The sequence below is a fragment of the Salvelinus fontinalis genome, chromosome 13 (assembly GCF_029448725.1).
Source record: "Salvelinus fontinalis isolate EN_2023a chromosome 13, ASM2944872v1, whole genome shotgun sequence".
NCBI classification, from domain to species: domain Eukaryota; kingdom Metazoa; phylum Chordata; class Actinopteri; order Salmoniformes; family Salmonidae; genus Salvelinus; species Salvelinus fontinalis.
The window spans coordinates 36,345,980-36,353,815 of record NC_074677.1 but is presented as its reverse complement, the minus strand read 5'-3'; positions in this window follow the sequence as shown (position 1 = coordinate 36,353,815).

Sequence of the window (7,836 nt, the reverse complement as noted above, 5' to 3'; positions counted from 1 at the left end):
TAGCCCGAACCCGAGTTTAATGTCCACATCCCAGGTTCAACCATAACCTTAGGTTAGGTTGATGGTTGAGGCTAAGTTTGTTCAACCCTAAACCTATACTCTACCCCTCACCCTAAATAGGGCTCCCCCACCTCTAATTCCCAAATTAAACACTTGTCATGTTGATACACTTTTTTGACCACAAGGTGGTGCTGTGGAACAACGAATGTTAATCTCATGTCAGTCAGCAAGCAACAGGTAAACAAAACCGTATTCAGATGACATTGGTGTTACATTTTGATGCAAAGTAATTTTTTGTATCAAGTGCAATGTGTATAATAAGTAGATTATACAGTCAGTAGTAATACCTACTAATACTTTTGGCCCCATGCAGGGTCAAGCCAAACAATGAACAAAAGGCTGCTATGTGTATGTCTGTCCCCTTGAAGGGTACGGCCCAAAGGGAGAGCCCAGGGCTGATATTATGACCTCGGACCTCTAGTGTTACAGATGAATGGGCCCGGCGTGTGACCAGACGACAGCTGGGCCACTGTTCTGCTGAGTCAGCCTCTGCTTCAGACATACGCGCGAGCACACAGATGGAACGGGCCCATTTACTAAGACACGTGTCCCCTTTAAGGCCTTATATTATCATCATATTAAATGACATGGATGGCCTTGTCTTTATGACTTGCTCACTCCTGGTTGAAATGAAAATGTATACACCAGCTGTGTTTGTATAGTATACATGTCTCCTTATGTGACCAAAGACAGCTGCTCAGAATAAGGCTGAGTGTTTATTGGGAAAACATTTGATAGAAGCAGAAAAAAATATATTACAAAACCAAGACCAGATAATTTTACTAGTAGGTTCATCCACCCTCTCTTTCAGACCTTTCCATCTCCTCTCCGTGAGCCTGGTTTTCCTCTGCTGTCCCCAGCCAGTCAGACACAGCTGGAAGCCACGAGAAGACTCATTAGTATTAAGGTTGGATGGATACCTACTAAACAAACAGAGGATGAGACACTAGACCTGTTAGTTCGTTTCTGGGTGTACAGTAGGTCTGGCAACATGTATACAGACAACCAGGCTTGGTTTTATTTCATAGTTCAAAGCGGAAATGTTCATGTGCAGTTTTCATTAGAAATGTTTCAATGAAATTGAGAAGATTTGCGTGTTGGATTTGTTGATTCATTTTCATGGTTGTGTCTCGGTTGATGTAGCCAGCATTCATCACACAGGCCCTGGGCCTCCTCTGTCGGAGTGTTGACTTGTCCCAGACATGTCCCATAGAGAAACACTAATGATCAAAGAAGCTGTTCTGTGTTTATTTTCAGTGTACCTGTTACTTTGTGAATGAGTTGGATTGCATTATGAATCACAGAACAGAATAAATACTGTCTGAAGTGCGTCAGTCTTGGCCACAAACATGCATATCCCAGATGAAGTGATACACAAAAAAACACCCTGCTTCACTCTACATTTACATTTACATCCACACACTTAAAAAACATGCAAATCAATAGACAGTCATCCACACACCTCTTGAAACATGCACACACACACACACAAGACACTCCAGTGTCATTGCTCAGATGGAGGTCTGGCAGACAGACAGAAGACAGGAAGCCCCACTCCTTCGTTGTGATGTATGGCGATGTCTGAACAGAGCCCCACCAATCGTGCTTTAATTGCCATGCCACCACAGCCACGACAAATAGGGAAAATGACAGCAGGCTGGCCGGCGCAGTGCAGGCCTTGAAGTGTGGCTAGCCGCTCTGGCCCAGACAAATAGATCTGCTCAACAGTCATAAATACATATAAGCCCTCAAGAAAGAACAAATGGGTTGAGAAGGCAAGGATCCACATTCAGTATCTCCTCTATATTCTCTGGACTCTGGATGAGTTACTGAGTCTGAGTACATTGAGTATAGGAACAGTGCAGCACAAAGCAAATAAAGAAGCACAGCCAACAACAGAAATGCCCAAAATACATTGGCTACAATAACTGACGATAGTATATGCAATTGGGGCCTTGTTTAAAGTGGATTTTCAATGTTTGTGAGAATACTTGGAATATCAATGGTGGGTAGGTTAGACCTGTGGAAGGGTAACTGGGGAATAGGGCAGTATGATAAAGACAGAAGGGGAGAAAAGAGGGAACTGGGAGAGAAAAGGGTTCAAGGGAAACAGATAGTGATCACATGAAGGTGATCGATGGAAGAGGTCAGTCCTTCATAGAGGCCATTTTGTTACCCTGACACGCACACACACGCAAACATGCATAGATACGATCACAGGGCCTTTAAAGGGTGCGCTTAGAGCTGGCAAATGTCTAGACATACATTAACAAAGAATAATGGCTGCCATTTTTGTACGCTTGCAAAAAGGCACTTTTTCTGTACAGAATGAGACTGGGCTGAAACTCAGAAATAATTATTAGGGAGAAAAGCAGGGGAAAACGTTTCATTCCAATATAGGGAGGGTCTGAAACATGTCTCTGTGCATTTTCACTCCTACTGGAAGCAACCTAGAGAAGGAGAAAGGCTGTATGTCCTTAAACAACCAGCATGATCTTTCATAAGGTTACAGGTAGAGTATCATACACAAAACATACAATTTTATCCCCATCAAAAGCACTACAGTATATTATCCAACAATGAGGTACACATTTATCCTCCTCTCATAGTGTCAGATACATAGACACATATTTGGGTTTGTCGAAAAATACCATTGACTTCATGAGCGGGAGTTGCTCTGGTTTTGTTGTGCCTCTGTGTTAGTCTGGGTTTTAAAGATAAGCTTTCAGAAACAATAGGCTACTCCCGTTGAGATGTCATGAGCTGGACATATCTAATAGTGTGTGTCTCCCTGCTGGAGACTGCTCTGTAAACAATCTGCTGGCTGTTGTTCAGTGATAAACCACTGTTCTATAAGTGGACACAGATCAATACTGAGATGCATTCATAATTGATATCACTTTTGTGTTCTTCTCAGTTTGATTTATAGGCGTTTCACATTGCTATAGAGAGCAGAGCTGACTCTGAGTTCAACTGATTGAGCCATCCACGCAGAGACACACCAATGCAGCCGATTTCAACAGATGGCACATCACAAAGTACAGTGCCTGTGATCACCCTTGAATGGTTGTAAAGCCTTGCCACACTCATCTCCCCTCCCTCCCTTCTTTCTCCACTGCTTCACCACACAGCCATCCATTATTCCATGCCCATCTCCATGGCACTGTATTTCTTCATCCACGTTTTACAGACGTAAAATAAATGTGACTAAAGGCTCAGAGGAAGAAGAAAAGGCCCCTCTTAACGGCAGTAAATTGTCAGTCTGGCCCCCTGTCCACCATCCCCCTCACCCTCTATCCTCCGCCCACTACCCTGCACCCCCTCCCCTACAGTGGCCTCCCCTCCCCCTAACCCTCCACCCACTACCCTACACACAGACTAATAGTCTGACGGGAGAGAAGGATGGCAGGTGGCCAGGCTAGCCTCTGAGGACAATGTCTCAGCCAAGAAGCATAGAGAGAGAGAGACAGACGGAGACAGAAAGAGATTTTACCGGATTGTAAAAACTGCTGTATGACCGAATCGTGATGACCTGAAGCCATCACTGTGGCTGTCCTAAATTACGCCATCATCACCTGCAGTCCAGCCATTGAAACACAAACATGTTGATAGTGTTAGTTTTACAACACCTCAATGGTTTTCCCCCACTGCTATGGGTAGGGTTGGGTATGTTACTTTCTAAATGTAATTCATTAGTTACTAGTTACCTGTCCCAAATTATAATCAGTAACGTAACTTTGGGATTACCCAAAATTAGTAATGTAATTTGATTACATTCAGTTACTTTTAGATTAGTTTCCCCTGAAGAGGCATTATTAGAAAACAAAAATGTATGTTACCAATTGAACGACATCTACTGCAGGATAAATCACTGTTAAAGTTTACATAGCTGGCCATATATGGATGTTCAATTTCACTCTACGGCTTGGTTATGTAGACTTCTTCTAAACCATCTCTTTCTACTACATGTAATAATACGATTAAACCTTCTCCGCTATGCAATCCGGTTTCCGAGCCGGTCATGGGTGCATCTCAGCCACGCTCAAGGTCCTAAACAATATCATAACCACCATCGAGAAAAGACAGTACTGTGCAGCCGTCTTCATTGACCTGGCCAAGGCTTTCGGCTCTGTCAATCATCACATTCTTATCAGCAGACTCAACAGACTTGGTTTCTCAAATGACTGCCTCGCCTGGTTCACCAACTACTTCTCAGATAGATTTCAGTGTGTCAAATCGGAGGGCCTGATGTCCGGACCTCTGGCAGTCTCTATGGGGGTGCCACAGGGTTCAATTCTCGGGCTGACTCTTTACTCTGTATATATCAATGATGTTGCTCTTGCTGCTGGTGATTCTCTGATCCACCTCTACGCAGACGACACCATTCTGTATACTTCTGGCCCTTCTTTGGACACTGTGTTAACAAACCTCCAGACGAGCTTCAGTGACATACAACACTCCTTCCGTGGCCTCCAACTGCTCTTAATTGCAAGTAAAACTAAATGCATGCTCTTCAACCGATTGCTGCCCGCACTCGCCCGCCCGACTAGCATCACAACTTTGGACGGTTCTGACTTAGAATATGTGGACAACTACAAATACCTAGGTGTCTGGTTAGACTGTAAATTCTCCTTCCAGACTCACATTAAGCATCTCCAATCCAAAAATAAATTGAGAATTCGCTTCCTATTTCGCAACAAAGCCTCCTTCACTTATTCTGCTAAACATACCCTCGTAAAACTGACTATCCTACTAATATCCTCCAACACTCTACTCAGCAAATTGGATGTAGTCTATCACAGTGCCATCCGTTTTGACACCAAAGCCCCATATATTACCCACCACAGTGACCTGTATGCTCTCGTTGGCTGGCCCTCGCTTCATATTCATCGCCAAACCCACTGGTGTCAGGTCATTTATAAGTCTTTGCTAGGTAAAGCCCCACCTTATCTCAGCTCACTGGTCACCATAGCAACACCCACCCGTAGCACGCGCTCCAGTAGGTATATTTCACTGGTCATCCCCAAAGCCAACTCCTCTTTGGCCACCTTTCCTTCCAGTTCTCTGCTGCCAGTGACTGGAACGAATTGCAAAAATCACTGAAGCTGAAGTCATATCTCCCTCTCTAACTTTAAGCATCAGCTGTCAGAGCAGCTTACCGATCATTGCACCTGTACACAGCCCATCTGTAAATAGCCCACCCAGCTACCGCATCCCCATATCGTTATTTATTTTTGCTCTTTTGCATCCCAGTATCTCAACTTGCACATCATCATCATCTGCACATCGATCACTCCAGTGTTAATGCTAAATTGTAATTATTTCGCCACTATGGCCTATTTATTGCCTTACCTCCCTAATCTTACTACATTTGCACACACTGTATATAGATTTTTTCTATTGTGTTATTGACTGTACGTTTGTTTATCCCATGTGTAACTCTGTGTTGTTTTTGTCGCACTGCTATGCTTTATCTTGGCCAGGTCGCAGTTGTAAATGAGAACTTGTTCTCAACTGGCCTAACCGGTTAAATAAAGGTGAAAAAATAAACACCTATGTGAGAATGCTATTCATTGACTACAGCTCAGCATTCAACACCATAATGTCCTCAAAACTCATCACTAAGCTAAGGACCCTGGGACTAAACACCTCCCTCTGCAACTGGATCCAGGACTTCCTGGCGGGCCGCCCCCAGGTGGTAAGGGTAGGTAACAGCACATCTGCCACGCTGATCCTCAACACAGGGACCCCTCAGGGGTGCGTGCTCAGTCCCCTCCTGTACTCCCTGTTCATCCATGACTGCATGGCCAGGCACGACTCCAACACCATCATTAAGTTTGCAGACGACAACAGTGGTAGGCCTGATCACCGACAGCGATGAGACAACCTATAGGGAGGAGGTCAGTGACCTGGCCGTGTGGTGAAAGGACAACAACCTCTCCCTTACCGTGATCAATATAAAGGAGATGATTGTGGACTACAGGAAAAGGAGGACCAAAGACGCCCCCATTCTCGTCGACGGGGCTGTAGTGGAGCAGGTTGAGAGCTTCAAGTTCCTTGGTGTCCACATCACCAACAAACTATCATGTTCCAAACACACCAAGACAGTCGTGAAGAGGGCACGACAAAACCAATTCCCCCTCAGGAGACTGATCAGATTTGGCATGGGTCCTCAGATCCTCAAAAAGTTCTACACCTGCACCAGACAGCATCCTGACTGGTTGCATCACTGCCTGGTATGGCAACTGCTCGGCCTCCGACCGCAAGGCATGACAGAGTGTAGTGCGTATGGCCCAGTACATCACTGGGGCCAAGCTTCCTGCCATCCAGGGCCTCTATACTAGGTGGTGTCAGAGGAAGGCCATAAAAATTGTCAAAGACTCCAGCAACCCTAGTCATAGATCCTTCTCTGCTACCGCACGGCAAGCGGTACCAGAGCACCAAGTCTAGGTCCAAAAGGCTTCTTAACAGCTTCTACCCCCAAGCCATAAGACTCCTGAACAGCTAATGAAATGGCTACTCGGACTATTTGCGTTGTAAGTAAACATTTCACTGTAAGGTCTTCTACACCTGTTGTATTCGGCGCGTGACACATTTTTTTTATATTTGATTTGATATACAGTGGTTGTTTATATTTACAATGTTTACAAACATTGGAGAAAAACAAGATTATATTTGGGTTCTCATGGAGTGTGACAGTTGAACTAAGCTCATGAGACATTTATAAGTTATATTCTTCAAGAATCAATGGATATATATATTACACACACAGTGACTTCGTAATGTATTCAGAACCCTTGACTTTTTCCACTTTGTTACGGCTTTATTCTAAAATTGATTAAATCAATTAAAATCCTCAGCAATCTACACACAATACCCCATAATGACAAAGCAAAACAGGTTTTTACACATTTTAACACATTTACAAAAAATATAAAGAACAGAAATTGCTTATTTACGTAAGTACTCAGACCCTTTGCTATGAGACTCGAAATTGAGCTCAGGTGCATCCTGTTTCTATTGATCATGCTGGAGATGTTTCTACAACTTGGTTGGAGTCCACCCCCAGTAAATTCAGTTGATTGGACATGATTAGGAAAGGCACACACCGGTCTATATAAGGTCCCACAGTTGACAGTGCATGTCAGAGCAAAAAGAAAGCCATGAGGTCAAAATAATTATCCGTAGAGCTCCGAGACAGGATTGTGTCGAGGCACAGATCTGGGGAAGGTACCAAAATATTTCTGCAGCATTGAAGGTCCCCAGGAACACAGTGGCCTCCATCATTCTTAAATGGAAGACGTTTGGAACCACCAAGATTCTTCCGAGAGCTGGCTACAAGCTTGAGCGTCATAATTATATAATTTATAAGTCCAAAAATGGATGTATTAACTACAGATTGACCCTTTAAGTCTATCAAAAGTGTGCGAGTTTGAGCATGTGTCCATTAGACCTATGGATTTTTTTTTTTTTTATCAGCATGAATTAAATTGAGCAATAAAACCCCACCATAGGCTTGGATCTGCACTATGCAGCTCTTGCAAGAGGATAATTTTTCACTGGCTGTCCACTGGTTTAAAAAACAATGATTGATAGGCAGTTTAAACTTCTTGAATTCAATCATTATTGGATTTAAATACGCATTTAGATTTGTGAACAGCCATCCACAACAACCACTATCCTTATGGCAGAAATAGCTAAATGAGAGACCAGCAGTGTGATTCACATCAATGCGCTTTGTACATATCAATGATACGTGATATCCGTATTGCCGTA